The 23,721-nt window shown below is 34.5% G+C and overlaps 1 long non-coding RNA gene across 2 annotated transcripts; it reads left to right on the forward strand.

Moving 5' to 3' along the window:
* Positions 1–1,800: 1,800 nt before the first annotated feature.
* Positions 1,801–5,955, forward strand: LOC140167324 (uncharacterized). Of its 2 annotated transcripts, XR_011861034.1 has the most exons (4): positions 1,801–1,910; positions 4,214–4,464; positions 4,699–4,745; positions 5,050–5,955. It is a non-coding gene; the product is annotated as an uncharacterized lncRNA (long non-coding RNA). The 2 variants fall into 2 exon arrangements; XR_011861033.1 differs by lacking the exon at positions 4,699–4,745.
* Positions 5,956–23,721: the final 17,766 nt, after the last annotated feature.

Raw genomic sequence — 23,721 nt, forward strand, 5'->3', positions numbered from 1 at the left:
ACGAAGGTAACACATGCGGTCAATGTGATCTCGACGCTTTATATCTTTAAAATGGCAGATATTGTATACATTTATGGAGTTGCAACATTGTTGATATCGATGCTAACGATACTAGGGAATGCGTTGATTATTAAATTGCTTTTCAAAAAGTGAGGAGTTTACGATCAAAACCCAGTAATTTGTTAATCCTTGCTGTTTCAATCAGTGATCTGATCTTAGGGATTCATCTTTTTTTGTACTACGGGATTACGGTTACTGGTTATCCTTATGGAGAAATCGGCTGTATGATATCGGCATTTACAGAGTATACGTATATCATAAGTAACGTTCTTCTTGTTGCTATAAGCTTGGACCGACTTCTCTTGGTGTCGCTAAGTTATTCTAAATACACCAAGTGGCAATCCAAATCTCGTATTAAGTTACAAATTAGCATTTGCTACGCTATTGGTATAACAACATCTATAGTGGAAGTAAGCTTGTGGAATTATGCCAAGAGAGTAAACACTATTGCAGCAAGTATTGACTTTAACGTGTACTGTCTTTATCCAGCGATGAGAATGAAGTCTTACGGCCTTTTCGTCAGTATCATGTATTCATGTATACCAGTATTGATGGTTATAATACTCTGCGCGGTATTTTTTGCTCTTCTAAGGGTAAGAATTAAGAATACTCGACAAACAAGTTGCAGTACTATAAGCGGAACTCAATCCAATGAGCAGTCTACAACGTCGACTCAGGGTGAAGAAGACGATGATGAGAACTGCTCGATTGTAAGAAAAAGATACTTGAAACCCGCGATCACTTTGGCAGCTTTAATTACAGCCATGAGCCTTAGTTCACTACCATTTTGTGTTTATACAATTATAGGTGCTATGAATCCAGATGTGAACAGTTTTGATGTCATCTATGTAATGCTCCTTGTTACCCAGTTGAATCCTCTTCTGGATCCTGTATTTTACGGAGCAACGCAAAGATCTATTCAAGAATACTACAAAATGAAATTGGGAAAGCTCTTTCACTATTTATATCGTTAATGTAACTAAAGTGTACAAATCGCGCGTATTTTTACTGCATATTACGAAGATTGATTGATGTTTACATTGCATGTGTTTTTTGTTTTTTTGCCAATGACTTAAATGTTTTTCTTTTGATTGTCAGACCTTGTTTTTCGACATAAACTTCACCTTTCGAGCATGTAAATAAACAATGAAAACAAAGCATTTGAAAAATGAAGTATGATCATGTTTGCACGTATTTTTATCATAATCCTACAACGCATTAATATAATCCTACTCTCCCTGTTTCTTCGACTTCGTCTATCTTTATCTTCTGCACTTCCTTCGTCATCTTCGTCAACTGGCTGCAGTTCCATACGCAGAACTCAATTTATTGACCAGTCTACATTGGGACCAGGGACCCGTTTAACAAAGTCTTACAATCATTAGTCTTTGATAAACCGGCTCCAGCTCGAGATGTACTAGATGGCACAGATAGACATCATTGCAAGGATATGTGAAAATGAAAATTGAAACACGTGATTATTTTGTAGCATTTCTACGAAATGCTTCTTTAGAAAATAAGCAATTATTATTAACATCAACGGATGTTCTGAAAATCCATAATTGCAAAAGTGGCGAGCGATGCATCGCAAAAATCGGCCTCCAAAAGCGGAGCATCGCAATTGCTCGGCGATCGAGTATAAATTCAGCTTAACGAGCGTAACGAACGAGATTAATCAAAATCTTCTTGATCAATAATATACAGTTAATTAAACCCAGAAGGGTTGTCTACCATTGATGACGATAAACTGACGAAGAGTAGTTGCGGTATACATGTGCTCGTACTTTCCTATCACGCTGCTAATATTATTATGGGGTTTGTGATTTTCAAACATCTTGTGTTAATTTCGGGTAAGTACATAGCAATGATATTATCTTACTCTGATGGATGGTAGCGGCGGTGATGGTGTTGACGGCGGCGGTGGTGGTGGTGGTGGTGGTGGTGGTGGTGTAAGTATCTTATTGTGAATACGTTTTGCTCCTTCACAATATAACTTATTTGTCTTTGTGGACTAAGTAGAGACGTGACGGTCAAAAGTGTCATCGGTACCTCTTTGGGCACCTATAGCGCTATAGTAACGCGAGGATTGTATGCAAAAGTCTCAGTGGACTTCACTGACCAGCGGTCTTTGCAGGACAAGTGAGTCAGGACATACATCAGAACTTTTAAGTCAACAACAAGAAGAAGGCTGCTGGTTAAGTAACATTACTGAACAGTGTATTTGATTGATTCTGACTGTATTTATGTTCACTCAAGAAAAATCATACTTGACTTTTCATTAAAGAATCAAATATTGTTAACGTATTCAAACAGTATGTTTTGTTGTGCATTCTGAAGCAAATTTGGTGGTTTTGACCTTGAGTCATTAGCGACCCGTTGTTTTCACTATCGCTATGGTAATTACTCCTTTTACACACTATTTGGCGAATACCAGCATGGTATACCAAATTCGGCAAGTATGTTTGCAGCAATTTGATAAAACCATTGACGAATTCTTATCCCAGCAAACAGAAACATGTTTGTAAAATTTTATATACCTGTTATTAACGCGTTTTAGATTTATTTTAAACGTTTTAATAACATTTAAATATCGGGCTATATGAAGATCATGAAAACATTTCAAACGTTTTATTGGGAAAAGGATGTTACCAAACTGTTATTGTAAAATATAAATGTGGACAAAGACATTTGTAAAACGTTTTGTGTTTGCTGGGATAGCACCAAATTTAAAGAAACTTTTGCCATGTTGAACATAACAGTTTCCTATATACAATGCAATGAATATGATATAGATATGTCTTTCAAACAGACCAAATCTATTATTCAAAGATTTTTAGGTTTTAATATTGAAGTTTTTGCAATAGCTTTAAATCTTGATAGGTCCAACCAAATAATTTTCTTAATAATACAATCATGATCACGTAATCTAACAATCAAATTCATTTTTATATATGTCTTTTAAATTCATCGAGAAGCTCATTATTATAGGGGTCGTTATGGTAACCTAGAATTATGATGCTGAACACGATTTACTGATACTGCGTAGCACTTCGCATAATGGATCCAGTCGCAGGTGCAGACATGTTTAATTAATTCCAAAGTTATACGTTTTATATATTCAGCGATTAGTTTCTATGGATCCAAGGAAATTTAAGTGGCATTTGTATTGGACTCGACAAATATTCTATTAATTCAGAAAAATAACAAATATTTCATTATCATAATATGTCAAACATGGTTTAATCTAAATAAGAGGGTCCTGTATTTTGAAAGAAGCATATGTTTTGCTTGTACTTTCTCTAGAAACAACCAAAGTCGAAAAAATAAATTGAATTTGGGGTTTGTAATTGTTTCTTTTATATATCTAGAATGCCAGTTGAGGTTTATAATTCTGGATACAACTATCTTGACCTGTCTCGAAAAAATCATTTCACTAATGCTGATAATTAAGAAATATACATTAATTAGCAAAATAATAAATCGATGGTAGATGATTGGTTCGTGCACTTTACGTGACGCGCACTTTTTGTTTCTACTCACATAGCTATCAATCTTGATAGTTCTACCCATAATTTTTCTTCATAATACAATCATGATCACGTAATCTAACAATCAAAATCATTTTTTATCTATGTCTTCTAAACTCATGAGAAGCTCATTATTATAGGGGTCGTTATGGAAAGCTAGAATTATGATACTGAACAAAATCAACTGATACTGCGTAGTACTGTGCATAATGGATACGGTCGCAGGTGCAAGCACGTGTTTAATAATTCCAAAGTTATAGATGAGGTGACCTCAATGTTTATCAACAAAGGCAAGGGACTGGTATCATCTTTATGCTTGAATGAATCCCATGCAACCACTACACTGTTTAATAGTCTTATTGTGATGTGGCGGGAGATTTAAAAACACGAGCCCTGAACAAAATATGATGCGCGCGCATACTGCCAGGCAAAAAACAATGGAAATTGTGATAATGCGTGCGCATGCTGTCAGGCATTGACGTCAGAAGTCACATCATCTATAGTCCAAGCATACTGGTTTTTATCTGAAGTATGCCTTCAATGTGCATGTGTATCCAAATCTTAATTGATATTTGGAGCCCGATACATCACGACATTAACAAATCTTTGATAATTTCTTACTTCAGTTCTTATTTGCAAGGTAATGGCGGCCAGATGCTTGATTAAAAAGAGAACCTGTACTGGCGGTAAACAGCCACTTTCGATGGATTTTAGACACTAAAAATCCTTGCGACTGCACTACTGTGATCATGGGGGAAGTACATGGTAAACCTCCCGTGCGATCTTATGAGCCTAAGATCATTGATTGTCCACATGAGCTGCTAAGTAAGAACGAGGCGATTATTAAACGAGTTTTAAATTGTGACCCGTCATAAAGGTAAAGTAATTACAGAATGTTGTGCAATATAAGTATCTAAATTTCCATAAATAACCTATGAATTGTTTAAAGTGGTGTATGGTGATGGTGGTGGTGGTGGTGGTGGTGGCGGCGGTGGTGGTGGTGGTGGAAGTGATGGTGGCGGCGGTGGTGATGGTGGTGTAGGTGGCGGTGGTGGTGGTGGTCGTCGTTGTGGTAGTGGTGACGGTGTTGATGTTTTTTTTTATATTTTAGAACGAGGTGATTGTTAAACGAGTTTTGAATTGCGACGGTTCATAGAGGTAAAGTAATTGTAGAATCTTGTGGAATCTAAATATGTATAAAATAATTTATGGCGGTGGTGGTTACGGTGGTGGTGGTGGTGGTGGTGGTGGTGGTGGTGGTGGTGGTGCTGCTGCTGCTGGTGGTGCCGGTGGTGGTGGTGGTGGTGGTGGTGGTGGTGGTGGTGGTGGTGGTGGTGGCGGTGGCGGTGGCGGTGGCGGTGGCGGTGGCGGTGGTAACTCAGGCAGTGTTGGTAGTGGGGACGATGGTATTGGTTCTTTTGATGTTGGCGTGGTGATACTATTTTCCTTCTTTTTGTTACAGACGGATCTTTGAATTTCAACGATATCGAGGCGAACTTACAGGACAATGAACTATTCTGTATTCCGCAGATCACTCACAAATTGCATTGTAAACAGATGTTTATGGAGATACATTAGAAATGTTGGTGTCCCACAAGGTTCCATCTTTGGTATCCTTCTGTTTAAAATAATCATTGATGACATCTCTCACATTGTCAGATACGGCATGTATTTTTTGCTTTAAAATCTCCAGAAGTATAAAACCACACATAAGAAGTCTACACTCTAGAACTCTATTTATTTAACCCTAGAACTACGAGGGGGTTGAGAGGGTTATACCACTCCCCCCCCACGTCATAAAAAACCGCGCGTGTTTACGCACAAACGAACTAAACTAATCGTAGATCTATCCTTTAAGTGATGACTTTTTTACCCCAGCACCTTACCCGGGGGTAAAACAATAACCATACAGGAGGGTTTGTGAGGCCCGCCATTTTTTCATTTCGCTCTTGTAAAATTGTTCCAAGAGCTACTGACTTTTTACTTCGGTGGGTTGAAATAGTCATTTACTTTTGTACATAGCAAGAATTTGCATGGGCGCCCTCGCATTATGACATCATGTTTGTACATATTTTATCACTGAATAGAGGAGACCCATAGCTATACATTGGTGCCAAATATAACGGTATATGACGTTTCTAATGACAAATTAGAGGGTGGTTGCAACAACCCCCTCTTCGTAGTCCGTGTTACAAAATATGGCCCAGTAGTTCTAGGATTAAGGAATCTTTTAAAACACGTTATAAAACGTTCTTAGGTGAGAACACGCTAAAACAAGATTTTAAAAATGTTGTCAAAATTTTTATTTTTGCAAGACTCAACTCTTTGATAAAATTCTCGCTATTCACAATAAGGGCGCCGCCATTGGATTTTGCGATGTAATCGTGATGTATCATGGGAAAAGGTCGACATCAAGTCCGCGCAATACGAATATTACCATGCTATTACATAGGAACACGTGACAATATTTTTAGTTTGTCAATATAACGGTATTACACGCAAATCGATAGAGAAAAAATTAATTGCGCACATTTCAAATCACATTATTAAGTATTATTGAGTATCGATTCGCGTGTAACACCTTTATTTTGACAAACTAAAAAATATTGTCACGTGTTCCTATGTAATAGCATGGTAATATTCGTATTGCGCGGACTTGGATGTCGACCTTTTCCCATGATACATCACGATTACATCGCAAACCGCTGGCGGCGCCCTTATTGTGAATAGCGAGAATTGTCTTAAAAATGTTTTGTACCCTTTATATAATCGGATACTAAAATGTTGTATGTGTTTAACGTTTTGCGTTGGCTGGGATGCAGTTAAATTAAATTAAGATACACCCTAAAAACATTTTTAATATTGTAACAAACCAGGCCTATTTTGTCACATTTTGTATTACCACAACGATAATCCATAACGTTATACATTTTATTGAGGCTCGTGGCCTGTACGTACATAATGCATCAAAATAGGTTACGGTCAAAATTTGTCAATGGGAATTTAGCTGCGCAGTGTTTTTCAGATTCGGAATTGCGCAATGGCTTTCAGTTTTGGACTATAGTGCAGTGTATTTTAGATTCGCCTAGCGTAGCGTCGGACTGAAAGAGCATTTTCCAAATTCAGACTAGCGGTGTTTAGGAGTAGCGCATTGCGTTTCAGATTCGGGCTAGCGGCGTGTCGGACTGGCCGTGTTTTAGATTCGGACCAGCGGCGTATCGGACTGGTGCAGTGCATTTCAGATTCGGACTAGCAGCGTTTCGGACTAGCGGCATGTCGGACCAACCCCTGTATCCATAGTTGGAGCAAACTGTACTGCGCAGACTGTAACAATAAAAATTATTCAATTCCAATAATGTATGCAGTGAAATAAGTAACATCTTGGCTAAGGGTCGGTTCATAGTGCATATTCGAAGACGAATATTCGGCTTCGAATACTTTTTGTGACGTCAAAATATATACGGCAACGAATAAAATATGAGTTGAATCGGATTAAATATCGCGCAACTGATAGCGAGATACTATTGATTTATATGAAAGGCTCGAGGTCACCTGAATATCGTTCGACGAACGATGATTTCAAAATCCCCAATGAAAATTAAAGGATCTGGAATGAGCGTTTTGAGCGTTTCGACAGTATTTTTGTGGGACATGAGAGCACATCAGACATATCGAATTACATTATGAATACGAAGAATGTCTTTCTGATATCAAATAATTTTCATTTTTTGAAATTCACGATATAATACAAATTTCATGACAAATTATTAGAATGTGATATTTTTCACATATTGATATATAACAGTCCTCGAAGTAAATATTATAAATCTAATGATATTTTCTTAAAGTGTATGTAGCTGGGAGGAAAAGCCGGCGATCAATTGAAAATGTTGCCCGTTCATATTGAAGATATGGATTTTTTTCCCAAAAATACCTAATTTTTTTGGTGTTTTGGGAAAAAAAATCCATATCTTCAATACGAAAGGTCAAAATTGTCAATTGATTGTCGGCTTTTCATCCCACCTACATACACTATAAGTATAAATCATCAGATTTATTAAGTGTCATTTGAGTACTGTTAAATATCCAAAATATCATTTTTTAATCATTTGCCATAAAATGTGTATTTCATTGCGAATTTCAAAAAATCAAAATTATTTGATATCAGAAGGACATTCTTCGTATTCAGAATCCTATTCGATATGTCTGATGTGCTCCAATGTCCCACAATAAATAGACCTACTGTCCACCCAAACGTTCATACCCCATCCCTTAACCTGCCCAGTTGTCAAATACGCCAATAAGCTCCAATAGTTCCAACATGGCTGATAACGAACTGAAAGAAAATGCTTTGGGCGCACACCACTACATACATACATACAGAATACTAAATAATCTTCCCATTGAAATACGTGTAAAAACACCGGTTTTCTTTGCTCATTTTGAGGCCTTTTGGGCTCGTTTAAAAAATTTTTATGATGACCAGTCGATTGTAAATCGATGAAAGTTTAACATATGTTTCAATGTATAGGGGTCCTTCCACCTCGTTTTCCCGCTACGAGGCCGCGAACAGCGCCCTCACTGTTTTTGACATGCTCTCAAGACTGCAAACCCGATTCTGCCATTTTTTTAATTCGCGGACCTATTTTCTCAATAATTATAAAAATGCTACTTTTTTGGTGACTCAAATTTATGTATAGGCTTTTCACTTTTATTTAAGCTATAATTCGCCACTCTTTTTGATTAATAAGTCTAAAGACCAGCCCAAAATAGTTTCTGTATTTTACCGGAACTCATTAGGGTTACACAAATGGCGCATTGATTTAGTGGTGTGCCCCCCTTATTAGTGCGGTACAAGAGTACCCATTTTTATATGATTAGTAATGTTTTATGCAAATAATATGATATCTAGGCTTACAAACATAACCTAAGTAACAAGTGAATGTTTCCATATTAACGTAGCTCTATTTAAATCGACTGATGCAGAAAAAAAGTCTAACTCCAAATTCAGATTTATGCCTCCACCCCGGTTTTACATAAATAATGGTTGGCCCCAGTTCTAGGTCCCCATATGCATCTGCCCCTGGCAGAGGACGTGTGAGGGTCCGGGGTGGTAAATCATTGGTTATTGATATAAAAATGCGTTTGCCATGGAAGTTCACCCATTTTTGTTATTTTGGGCCGAATAAAGATGTAATGCGTTGTTATCAGTCAAATTCATAATTATAATTAATAATTAAGAGGGCAAAATAAGTAATATGTAGGAATGGATATATAGCGCTTTGCAATGAATCTCTTCATAAACTATGCAGAACAACCAAAACCACGAGCGTTGGTACCCTATCATTGCGTGTTCTTTTAAAATAAATTCTTGTTTATTTCTATAATTTGTGAATCAGGCATTAAAACACACTTAGGCCCTAGCAATGTACGCCTACACAAGTTCGGAACGAGACTTTTTATCTTTTGACGCGTATTTCGGTCAAATGCCAAAATTGATTGCTCAATGAATCATGAAATGAGAGGAATACTACTTTGATGATACCGATCTCAAGTGGATATCAGCCAATGAAAAAAGTATTCACCGGAAATATATTTGTGGGAGTTGAATTTTGTTGAACTCGACAGATATATATTTGGTGGGTCACCGTGGGTGGTCTCATATATAACACTTGTGAGGGCTGTCATATTTGTCGTCGCTTCAATCATATCTTATGACATTTATATATTTATTTATATATTTATTTATTTATTGATTGATTGATTGATTGATTGATTGATTGATTGATTGATTGATTGATTGATTGATTGATTGATTGATTGATTAATTAATTAATTAATTAATTTATTAATTTATTTATTTATCTTTTTTCTTCCCTCTTTTTCTCTCTTTCCCCCTTCCTAATTTTTTACTCTTCTTCCAGGTTTTTTGTGTCCGGGGGCAGCTTGCACCCCGGCCCCTACTGGTTACGCCACTGCTCCTATTTAGACCCATTTATACAGACATTAAATCATGACAATAGTTCAATGGAGTTTACCTAGGCCTATTATGATTTTATTAACTTCGTTAAAGAAATTATCTAAATTTTGCTTACCTTGGTCAACGGGCAATACTTGTTAACAGTCGGGCAACGCTATGAATTGTAGAAATATATCTTTCTCCGGTTCATAGTTTTATATTCGAAGCCGCATATATTTTGACGCCCAAAACGTATTCGAAGCCGAATATTCGCCTTCGAATATTCACTTTGAACCGGCCTTAACACAAAAAATGTACTTAGTTTCTTTACTAGTTCGGGTTCGAGTTGGGCCACTTTTGACATTTTCGCCATTACAAGCTCGCATTGCATAAAAATCGACTTTCATGACTAGCAATTGCATTTTTGCCTTTCAGAAAAAAAATAATAATATGATATTTATTTCAAAATTATAATCAAAATGTTGCCATATTAATGAATCTTGTTGTGTTTAATTATGTTACGAAGTTAATCAATGTACATTAAAACAATCTAACTTTCTAAAAATGGCTGTTATTACAAAACTACTCAGCCAAATTAGCCATTTTTTTACAAGTAAGAATTTTATATTTTCTATGTTAATAAATGTGTTTATTAATTGATTTGATGAAAAAGAAAAACGTCAAGTGTTTTTAAACACATAATTTTTTAGATGTGGCTCTATACCTCAAAAAATAGATTTTTCTGATATTTTGTGCAATGATGCATGTTAGGGTGTTGACTACTTGTGTGATTAAAAAAATTCCAAAATCGGCTCGTTGCCATGGAAACGGTCAAAAACCAGATTCTGTCATTTTGGGCCAAATTGGCACTGAAATTAGTTAAAAAACATGTTTTATCAAGTGTTCTCTGCATCTAAGCCATATAATGCTGGAACATTACATTAATTTCTTATAAAAGGACATCTATTCATCTGATAATCAGTACATTTAGAGGTCAATAAGTTATTCTTAAGGGTACGTGCAGAGCCCATTTGTCAGGTGTATTTTCACTTTTTCAAAAAATTTCATTTTAGCACCTAAAATATCATCATGAAAATTGATAACCCGGTGTTGCCAGGATTTTGTCCATTCTAGTGTGGATAGTACAAGCTATGTACTTTACATTTTAGTAAGAATCAGCTTGGGCAAATGTTACTTCTAAATACAGTGTTGCCAGAAAAACCGGTATTTCTGCAAATTGACATTTTGTCAAATTACGCCTTTTTGTCACATATTTGTGCATTTTGACAATAGTTTCCTTCAAGGTGAATCCAAAAACACTTTTTCATCTTTGTTAATACTGTAATAACTAAACTCAAAGTTAGTGTTGCCAGAATTCTTGATAAAACACCCAATATTAGCATTTTACTGATAATATGATTTTTTTCTTGATGCTTTGGTTAGGAAATGCTTATTTCTAATTCTCATACATCGAATGCACATAGTATAGATTGTTATATGAATGTTTAAACACTAGAGCACAAAATAATTGTTGCCAGAATTCTTGATAAAACACCCAAAATCATATATATATTTATATGTGCCACGATCCAGTCCACTCACGCTAAAGTTGACAACGTCAAAATTTGGTTTACTATCATCAATAGCTTGTCCTAAAAAGCGTTTTCAAATTAAAAAAAACCGAAAATCCTAGTATTATCTAGTGCAAAGTTATGGTCAAGGTATGGGTATTAATTTTGTTCTTTGTTTTCTATTGGATTTTGCCACCTTATTTTGCCAATACAGTTACTGGTGACTTAAGCTAAGGCCATGATTTCTCCTTGATACGGAAAAACGGAAAAATTCACGGGATTCGGGGTTTGCTCACGGAAATTTGAAAATGCCACAAAATAGTGAAAAACCATGCAAAATGTCTACCTTGTGTGTTGATTTGCAAAATAAAACAAAGGAAAGTGGTCATTTAGCAGTAATCAACCATTAAATAATCCATTCTAGCATTAATTCTAGGCTTTCGTTGCAAGACTCTGGCCATACTACAATAAAAGGTAAGACAAAATACACTTTTAAAACATGTTTGTTATAACTTTTCAGGGTTTTATGTGGAAAACTTAAGCCTTAGTGGATTGGATCAATATCAATATCAATAATATCAAACATAATAAAGAAATATTAATATCAATAATAATCAAAAATATTAATATCAATATCAATAATAATAAAAAATATTAACATCGATATCAATAATAATCAAATTAGTGATATCAATACCAATAAAAATCAAAAGTTTTAATATCCATATCAATAATAATCAAATATATTAATATCAATATCAATACTAATCAAACAAATTAATATCGAATTAATAATAATCAAAAATATTAACATCAATATCAAGAATAATCAAAAATATTAATATCAATATCAATAGTAAATCAAATATTAATATCAATATCAATAATAATCAAACAAATTAATATCGATATCAATAATAATCAAAAATATTAATATCAATATCAAGAATAATAAAAAATATTAATATCAATATCAATAATAATAAAAAATATTGATATCAATATCAATAATAGTCAAAAATATTAACATCGATATCAATAATAATCAAAATTATTCAATAATAATCAAAATGTTTAATATCAATATCACTAATTATCAAATATATTAATATCAATACTAATCAAACAAATTAATATCGAATTAATAATAATCAAAAATATTAACATCAATATCAAGAATAATCAAAAATATTAATATCAATATCAATAGTAAATCAAATATATTAATATCAATATCAATAATAATCAAACAAATTAATATCGATATCAATAATAATCAAAAATATTAACATCAATATCAAGAATAATCAAAAATATTAATATCAATATCAATAATAATCAAATATATTACGGTAATATCAATATCAATACTATTCAACCAAATTAATATCGATATCAATAATAATCAAAAATATTAACATCAATATCAATAATCAAACATTAATATCGAGATCAATAATAATCAAAAATATCAATATTAATATGAATAATTATGAAAAATATTAATATCAATATCAATAATAATCAAAAATATTAATATCAATATCAATTTTAAAATATTAAAATATTTTTGATTATTATTGATCTTGATGTTAATATTTTTGACTATTATTGATATTGATATTACTATTTTTTTTATTATTAGTGATATTGATAGTTTTGATTATTAGTGATATTGATATTAAAATTTTTGAATATTATTGATATTGATATTAATATTTTTGGAAAATTATTTATATTGGTATTAATATTTTTGATTATTATTGATATTGATGTGAATATTTTTTATTATTATCGATATTGATGTTAATATTTTTTATTATTATTATTGATATCGATGTTAATATTATTATTTTGGATTATTATTGATATTAACCGTAGAACTACAAAGTACCAGCCCCTAAGATTTTTTATCCGCTGTAAAAAACGCGCGCATTTACGCCCAAACGACCTAAGCTAATGGTAGATCCATCCTTTGGTGAGGCCCACTTTCAATGATTTTCATTTCGCTCATGTAAAATTATTATAAGCTACTGACTTTTTACTTGTAAATTAGGTTGAAATAGTCATTTCCTTTTATATTTTGGAGAAAATTCGATCAAAATCAAATTTTTGTAGATTTTTTAGCCGAAAATCAATTTTGTCTATACTTTTGTACATAGCTGTTATTCCCAAATTTGCATGGGTTTGCTCTCACATTATGACGTCATAGCGACATTATGTGGGGAATGTTTGTACTTATTGGTATCACTGGATAGAGGAAACCCATAGCTATACATTGTTACCAAATATAACGGTATATGACGTTTATAATTGAAAATTAGAGGGTGTTGCAACCTCCCTTCGTAATCCGTGTTACAAAATATCATGACTTTAACAGTAATTCAGGTTAATGTTATTATTTTTGATAATTGTTGATGTTGATGTTAATACTTTTGATTATTATTGATATTGATATTAATATTTTTGATTATTATTGATAATGATGTTAATATTTTTGATATTATCTATATAATAATACGCGTCGTCTGTCTATCTGTCTATATGTGTGTCTGTCCGCCTATTTTCTCGGAGACTAGGGGTCGCACGTTCCTCAAACTTGGTGGGTGGGTGCAGCTTGGTATGAGGAAGAACGAGTTTATATTTTTTAAGGTCAAAGGTCAAGGCCGGGGTCAAGTTCAATTGAAGTCTAATTTCAAACACTTTCAATGGCAAATCTAGCCAGGCCAATGTGTTGACCTTGGACTCTCAAACAAAAAGTTTCCACGGTGACCTTTTCGTCAGACCTACGGTTAAGAGGTCAAAGGTCAAGAAAGGTAAAAATTTCAAATTGCCCCTATGAAGCTCAAACTTGGTGGGTGGGTGGACCTTGCACTAACAAATAAAAGTTTCCACAGTGACCTTTTCGTCAGACCTACGGTTAAGAGGTCATAGGACAAGATAGGTAAAAACTTCAAATAGCCCCTATAGAGCTCAAACTTGGTGGGTGGGTGGACCTTGGACTAACAAACAAAAGTTTCCACTGTGACCTTTTCTTAAGACCTACGGTGAAGAGGTCATAGGTCAAAAAGGTAAAAATTTCAAATTGGCCCTATGGAGCTCAAATGTGGTGGGTGGGTGGACCTTGGACTAACAAACAACAGTTTCCACGGTGACCGTTTCTTCAGACCTACGGTTAATTAAGAGGTCATAGGTCAAAAAAGGTAAAAATTTCAAATTGCCTCTATGGAGCTCAAACTTGGTGGATGGGTGGACCTTGGACTAACAAACAAAAGTTTCCACAGCGACCTTTTTGTCAGACCTACAGTTGAGAGGTCATAGGTCAAAAAACATAAAAATTTCCAATTGCTCATGAAACTTGGTGGGTGGGTTTAACTTTGGCCAAGGAAGCTCAGATTTGAGAGCGAAAGTCAGGTCAAATTGCAAAAAGCTGCAATTGAGCTCATCTGTGAGGACAGTGATCCCAGCCAAAGGACATACCCTGATTTTAAGATCTGCAAAAGCCAATAACCATGACAGCCGAGAACCGCGAAATACGGGTACTGCCTAGTTATTAATATTGATGATAGTAAACCAAATTTTGTTGTCAACTTTAGCGTGTGTGGACTCGATCGTGGCACATATAAATATATATATGATTTTGGGTGTTTTATCAAGAATTCTGGCAACACTTATTTTGTGCTCTGGTGTTTAAACATTCATATAACAATCTATACTATGTACATTCAATGTATGAAAATTAGAAATAAGTATTTCCTAACCAAATCATCAACAAAAAATCATACTATCAGTAAAATGCTAATATTGGGTGTTTTATCAAGAATTCTGGCAACACTAATTTTGAGTTTCAGTATTTAGATATTTAAATAGACGAAAAAGTGTTGTTTGGAATCACCTTGAAGGAAACTATTTGTCAAAATGCACAAAATTGTGACAAAAAGGCGTAATTTGACAAAATGTAAATTTGCAGAAATGCCGTTTCTTCTGGCAACACTGTGTTTAGAAGTAACATTTGCCCAAGCTGATTTTTGCTCAAATGTAAAGTAACTAGCTTGCGCTATCTACACTAGAATGGACAAAATCCTGGCAACACCGGGTTGTTGATTTTCATGATGATATTTTAGGTGCTAAAATGACATTTTTTTTGAAAAAGTGAAAATACACCCGACAGATGGGCTCTGCACGTACCCTTAAAAATTACTTTTTGACCTTTAAATATGCTAATCATCAGATGAATAGATGTCCTTTTACAAGAAATTAATTTAATGTTCCAGCATTATATGACTTAGATGCAGCAAACACTTGAAATAACATGTTTTTTAACTAATTTCAGTGCCGATTTGGCCAAAAATGACAGAATCTTGTTCGTAGTCAACACCCTATCAGAAAAATCAATTTTTTGAGGTATAGAGCCACATCTAAAAAATTATGTTCAAGAGCTCTTAAACTTTAAAGCTCTTTTTCTCGAAACAGCGATTTTCGAGGGATTTACGCCTATGGGCCACAATAAGTAGTTAAAAGTAATAATTAGGGACAATACTTTAAATATTCAATTCCAAATATTAGTCCATGCATCTTTATCCAAATTTGAGGAATAATTATATTGTTATTAATTACAAGACAAAACTAACAACCTGATGTTTTCAGAAAAACACCAGATGGCGCTATCACTGCACTAAAATGATTTATATGATCATTTGATGTACCACCCGTTTTAGAATGATTCACATCATCATTTTAGTAAGGTGACTATGTTGGTTTACTTCATAAAAAACGTTCCAAAAATACCTCTTTAAATATAACCCGACAATTTATGTTGTTAAAACCAAACTGAAAAGAGTATTATTTACAAAATAGCAAGGTAAGGCATTCGTTAAAGTCAAGTTATATAACTAAAAATGAATATATAATTTTCGTACTTTTGAATGTAAAGGAGAATCTCAACAATTAAATACATAGACCAACATACATAGAACATGCGCTATTGGCAGCATTGTCGGATGCACTTTCTGTGGCAGACATTGCTCCACCGCTAGTTTATTTAGCGGGAGATTAGGGAATTAGTTAAGGGATCGGATATTAACGTTTAGCGACGTTTTCACGTATTTTTGTAGGAGCTGAGAGTACACCAGACATATCGAATTGCATTCTGGATAAAAATTTTAAAACTGATATTTAGCAGTCCTCGAAATAAACTTTTTAAATCTAATGATATGTACTTAAAGAAAAGCCGACGATCAATTGAAATTTGTGACCTTTCATATAGTGTTTTTTTTGGGGGGGGATCCATGTCTTCAATACGAAAGGTCAACATTTTTCATTGATCTTCGGCTTTTCATCCCAACTACATTTAAACTTTAAGTACATATCATTAGATTTATAAAGTTTGCTTCGAGGACTGTTAATATCAACAATATCATTTTTTTAATTATTTGCCATAAAATGTGTATTATATCGCGAATTTCAAAAACTCAAAATTATTTGATATCAGACATGTCAGAAGGATATTCTTCGTATTCAGAATACAATTCCATATGCCTGATGTGCTCTTATGTTCCACAAAAAATACTGCTCAAACGTCCATACCCCAGCCCTTAAATGAATGTTTTAAAGGTAAAAAGTTAAACAATACATTTCTTTTTGTATGTACAGCTTGAACCGTGCAGTGATACACATTCATATATAATACACGTAAGCGCTAAGCTGACCTGTCATGATATTAATGTAAATAATTTGTCAAATTATGTTGGGTAACTTTTAAATAAGAGAGTCAATTTTAATAAAATGACGAATGTTAATGATGTGTTTCCTTTAAAGGCTGGTATGCCGACATGTTCCTGGTTTCGTTAGAAGGAACATGTCACATATGATAAACAAAAGTCACTGAACTCGGCTATAATGAAAAGTGAAAGGTAAAGTTATCTTATCGCGTGAGAATCAACAGACTTTGTGGCTAAATGAATGTAAACATGTATATTACGTCTGCTTCATATTGGGCAGATCCCAAAAAATAGACTGGTTCTGTAAGGGTGTTTATAATTATACTGCGCCAAAAAGTATCCTTACACTTTGAAAAAAAAACCCAATTTTTAAACTAAGTCATATTATTTTTAATAGATACACTATCTAATCTTGCAGATTATGACACCCCATTGGATCCTATGTGACGCCGGGGTGTTACCTCAAGAAGTAAAATTACAAGCATTCGATTAGTCGAAGGTCCAGTTTAAAAGTTTTTAACTACCCTATTCAAAACTTCACGGACTAGACCTCTGGTTTTAGAGTGGTGAATGGCTAATTCATAAAATTTTAAAAATTTAGATTTAAAACAACAGGAACAAAAGAAAAAGAAAGCTGAAACAAAAGAACTGAAAAATAAAATAAAACAAAAAACTGAAATAAACACTAGCTGCTTTAACTGAAAGTGTGTTGTGTCTTTTTGTTGCGGTTGTTGGAATCTTTTTCCTTTGTATATGCCAGTTTGTCACTTTTAAAACTGGACCTTTGTCTAATCAAATCCTTGTAATTTCACTTCTTGATGTCACATTGGATTCAATGGGGTGTCATGATGTAATGTGCAGGAACAAATTTTTAAAGTAGATTTTTTAAGTGTAAGAATACTTTTTGGCGCAGTACAGGGTGTCTCAATAAAATAGGCCCTGTGGTTTGGGGGACGTAACTTAAAATCTCGGCAGTAAAATCAAACATTTTTATGATTCAAAACCCATGACGTTTCTTCTTTAAAATGGTGCACAAAACATCAAAATCCGTTCACGCGTCACAGAGATAATTTGGATTTTACAAATATACCCATTTTTGGACCATTCCAATGGGGCAATACGCATTAAACACTGATGTGCTGCATTGTAGTTTATAATGGACAAAAAGAGATGAAGTTGCTGGGTACGAATTGAAAAGAAATAAACCAATCAATTAATCTATCAAAGAATGTTTTTCGCACCTTTCTGTTTGGGTTAACAATATTGTTCAAACATTTCTCAAGATACAATATAGGGACAAGCGGTCACTTAAGTTTCATGTCTGCACATACATGACCAGGAAAACACGAAAAAGGGTTCTTTCCTAAGAATGAATCTCACGAATGGCGTTAAGTGGCCCAAAAAACGCTAGTTGATGCGCGACTAGTGATTTTCAAAACAAAACCATAACAGGATTTACCCTTTTGAGCAAAAACATCTATATACAGGAATTTGGCGCATTTTAACAACAAATAAGCAGGATTTTTTTTTATCTGAAAGACAGCACCAATACAGGCTTTTTAAAAAGAATACACACTTTATATGATTTCTTTATCATTTTCCAATATAATGTTTGAGTGATGGTGCAAATCAGCTGAGGAACCACGCTTTGCGAATTATCGGGATCAATAAATGAATCCTAAACCATGTAAAGCTATGTAAATGCATCAACTATAGCGGATCGCAATTGTCCCTATTCATTATCTGAAAAAAGATTTTTTTCCCTGGTCAAGCATGTGTACATCATGAAACTTAGCTTACCACATGGCCATTTTGTTGCTTTTGAAATGTATGAACTACATTTTTAGAAGGTATATTTTCACATATTTTTAACCCAAAGAGAAAGGTGTGAAAAACATTCTTTGGGATATTGATTGATGTTTTTAACTCGTACCCGGCAAGACTGAGAGTTTACTTCATTTTTTTTCTTCTATTCTAAACTACAATGCAGCACATTATGTGTATTGCCCCATTGGAACGGTCCAAAAATGGGTCTCTTTGTACAATCCCAATTATCTCAGTGACGGGTGAACAGATTTTGCTGATTTGCGCACCATCGTAAAGACGAAACGTCATGGTTCTTGAATCTATAAAAAAAGTTTTGATTTTACTGCAGAAATTTTAAGTTACGTCCCCTAATCCACAGGGCCTATTTTTATTGAGACACCCTGTATAGTAAATATACCGCACATGCAGGCTGAGTTTTGAGACAGTTCTTACATATACTCTAGGCTCGATCCTAGTCGGCTTGTGCGCCTTCGTCACTAAACGCAAAATTATGAAGGAGCGCAAGCCGGTTGTAGTCGAGACTATGTACGGACATTCCCAACACGTGTGGAGTTTACACAATTTGTGACCGCACAGAATTTATAAGCCAAAGTACCGTACATCTGCTCCCTATAAACACGCTTTATGAAAGAATATACGCGATGCATTTAGCAATTTGGTTAAAAACGGGCAATTTAGCAATTTGATTAAAAGCGGGCAATCAGCTTCATTTTACTCAATCGGGTGCGATGAATGGGCTATTCCATAAAACCTGGAATATTCCACATGGGGGTATTTTTCTGGAATAACCTAATGGAAATCTGCCAAGAGCACTGATAATTTTTGCTAGGTTTTTACAATACAATGGTGTGTGGGTATTATCTGTGTAGAGTTAAAGGGTAATGTGGGTTTAGCTCTGAGTATATACCCAAAGATTGTAACCGAGTCTGTGGGACAGTCTACATAATTATACATGTAATTGATAACAATACAGACATCCTATTATCTTTTCTTTGGCACAATATAGACTTAACAGATGCCTTACTTCTCACAATAGAAGGCATATGCTATGTTAAAACTTAAATGGCCATTGTTTTTCTTCAAGACCACTCCCCTTGGATACCAACGGGAGGGTCAACTAAAATATATGTGATGTCTTATTCAAATAAGATAATCGCCATCTTGCTTACGTTCAAATCTCACGCTGGCTATTCGCTGTCGTTGTGCACGTTAGAATATGACCGTTGCTAGGTCAACTGGATCACGCTTTCTTTGTTACGAACCACTGATCGAAATGATCGCAACACAAAGTCTATGGCATGTCAAAATTCGGAACTGGTGTATAAGACCAGGCTTGGAGCAGTAACCAATGATTACTAACGTAAAGGGTCATGATGTAACGTGACGTATAGACGATCCCTTAATTTGATAGATTTCACAGCCTAAATAAAAGTGCTATGACCTGAGATATTCCAGAAATCCATACACACATGCTATGAAAGCCAAGCCCTTAATCTTCCACACAGGGAGTGTGAACCGGGGTTGCCTGAATGGCGACTCAATTTGCAATCTGCACCCCTGTGTGGGAGATTAAGGTCATATCTTCCATGGGTTGTATGTATTTCAACTAGAATGGCCCATTTATATACTACACTATGGACCACAATGGCCTCAACCCAATAGTTCAATAACCTCAATTAGACAGTGCAAAACTTGACCTCAAGTTGCAGAGTATGAGTTTTTGTACCCAAGTTTTCAAAGGTCATTCAATGAATGTGCAAATGTATTGGGGTTAAATAACTGTGCCCGAATAGATGAGCATGTTGTGGATCCTAGTGCCAGTAGATGTAAATAGCCAATCACATACCCGTTGAGATAGCCATATTCACACGCACCAGCTGTATATTTTAGATTATCCGATTGGAGTTTCGTTCGATCAGTTGGAAATACTAACTGCTGATTCATTGTTCCAGTTTTCAAATTCAGGTAAGACATTTATTTTCAAGAATATTGTTAATGACAAAAATGGAAAAGATCAAATTGTAATCGATAATCTTCATGTACAATTGTCAACCATAACTATATAAATATACTTAACAGGCAGAACGGTAGTCAGTCGATGCCTATTGTTAAACAAAAACCACGCAGTCACTTAATTAGGCGCTGGAAACGATGAAATTCGGTGTTGAAATAAGCAAAACTTTTAGTTACACCTTTTCACGCAATAATGAATTTTCTCGGTCAAATGAAAAGCAATAATTTTCATTTCTTCTGTAAATGTCAGAAGAAAACTAAAATGCTTGGTACTGTATATTTTTTTGAACCCTGGTGTTAAACTTAGGTGTGAGATTTAGGCTTCTAGTGTAAGATTTTCGATTTTCACAGGCTTTATTTGCCCCGCGAGCTTTTTCTGGGGTTAACGTTTTTGCTTTTCAAAGTAACATAATTCGCTGACGAAAGATATTTCCCAACTTTCTAAAGCACACCGTCTCATTTGAAATGGTTCATCCTCTGAGTATTTTGACACCTTTTTTTATGGAAATCGGTTAAAGAATGAAAGAGTGCGGGCAAAAACAATCACAAAGTAGGTGGGATTTAACCCCACCTCTTTTTTCCACATTTACAATCATTCTGAGCAAGTATTGGTCTTTTAAATGACCTTCTATATTTATTTACTTGGTTTAGATGTCTGGAAGTTCATTTAGACATTTTTTTACTTGATTCGAATTTTAATGGGGGTTTTAGATCAAATTTACGATTTGAATCCCTCCCCCTAATCCACAACCACCCTTGGCACATTTCATACCAAACGTCATAAGAAAATAATTAAAAATTATTTTAAAACAGGATAAAAACATGAGCAATATAGAATAAATTAGCCTCAATTTAAGACCTAATTGAATCTTCTAAGTGAAGGAATACTCAAGAGTTGGTGTTTTGAAATCCAAGCTGCACATCAAAATGTAACAAAACCACCTTTTTGGGTACCCTGTATATGACGCATGATCATATGTCATAGTTTTGTCAGAATTTCGGTTTTGATTGCACCATTTTTCAATTCCGACTACCAATTTTGTCAAAATCAACTCGTGAATGTAGGACATCGGCTTTGTTACCATTTGGAAGGAAAGATCAAAAAGAAATTTTTACTTCCCGTGAGGTTGCATAATAGCATTAATTGCTAAGGAGGACGCCTTATTCATAAACTCCATTGTATCATTATGATTTCAAGTATAATATAAAAAAATCACAAGAAAAATCTGCAATTCTATTTAAGAAAAATCATGTGTTTCTTTTTGTGATCTCCGATGCATATTTTGAGAAAAACAATACGCGTTATTGTTATTGTTTTAATAAGCTTCCATTTATCTCAGAATTTGGATTAATACATTCCGCGACCCTTTCCGATTCCAAAATCACTTTGCCATAGTGGGTCCAGGCGGCGAGTGGCATGATGGTCGGAGAGAGCCGGCAAAACAGCTCGGCCGTATGGCATTTTCCATATACTCGGTTACTTTTGGGGTTCATTATCGAACCCCAACGGTTTTAGCTTGTATTTATTTATCAACATAGGCCTAGTTGTTTGTGATATTTCAAGCGTTTTAAAATTTCAAAATAATCCCATTCAATTACACGGTTGACGATGGAAATTTACTGAATTTAGGGAATGCTCGGCGCCCACCACCTGCGTGGGCCCAGGCGGTGCGGCTAAGGAAATTGAAGGGGGTGAGTATTAAAAGATATAAATAAGCTAATGACCTTTCGGACACATGAGCTGTGACCCGTTTCACATGCACATCAAGTCTTTGAGTATGATATATTATGATGCATTATTTGATATTCATGGGGCATTGTGATGTGATAAAATAAAACCAAAAATATATAGGCATACGCCATTTGAAACACAAAACAATGCTTTAACCAAATAGACAATTCGCTATCAAAAGTAAAGTAATAAGTATATTTTAAAGAAGCTACGAAACTAGTGGTATACACATGTTCATCTATCAGGGCACAGTTTTTTAACCCCGATACATTTGTACATTCATTGAATGACCTTAGAAAATTTGGGTACAAAAACTCATACTCTGCAACTTGAGGTCACAGTTTGCACTATGATTGTTTAATTGAGGTTATTGAACTATGGGATGAGGCCATTGTGGTTCATAGTGTAACAGCCAGAATAGAGGAGATTGGCATCTTGTTGAGTACCAAAATAGTTGTTAATAAACAGCATAGAGAAGATCTTGAGTTTAAATCATTATGATAATTATACACACTTACTTCCAAGAGAACAAATTGTTATTGAGAGTTGCAAAGTACTCGAAGCAAATGAATTGCTGCTTAAACTATCTACAACTTATGTTGCTATGGACATAATCAATTATACCACTACGTCTGGTCGTATGTTTTAGCTCTTTATCAAAAAAGACATCCCCGATGATTATAATTTTAGATACTAGAGTCACGCGGTAGCTGTTGCCAGCAAGTTTTAAAATAAACCACTGATAATGAAGACGTAAAACTGCTGTGAATTATACACAGCATTTTAGCCATTTGATTTAAACACCACAGTTTATATCTTTAGGTTAATAAACTACTCAACAAAAGTTTGGAAAGATTATGTTCATATCGTGTTGCATATCAATGGATAGCTAATTTATTCCCCTTTACAATGACACCACATTTGAAACAATCATCTTTTTCACGGCTGAGTACACGTCTTGTGAATGAAGTAGGGTCTCAAACAGAATGTGCCAAATTGACCATTATTCTGTGCTCAAAAAACACTAGTCACTAACCTCAACAGTGGGTGGAAAAACTTGAAAACCATACGCAGCTACAACAGCCTGGCAACTCCTCCTCATGCTGCTCACCAGCTGAAAATTTACATAGAGTTATACATTCATTAATGAATCCATCTTACACATCTAGTGAACTACCGTCTTTAAATCAAAACTCAAAATATTGAGTGGTTTTTTTTTACATATTATTATCATATTCTTTTATATATCATTTTGAGATTACTTTGAATTATATTGTATATTTCCTATGAACCCTGTATATCTACAATCAGT

The sequence above is a fragment of the Amphiura filiformis genome, chromosome 13 (assembly GCF_039555335.1).
Source record: "Amphiura filiformis chromosome 13, Afil_fr2py, whole genome shotgun sequence".
NCBI lineage: Eukaryota > Metazoa > Echinodermata > Ophiuroidea > Amphilepidida > Amphiuridae > Amphiura > Amphiura filiformis.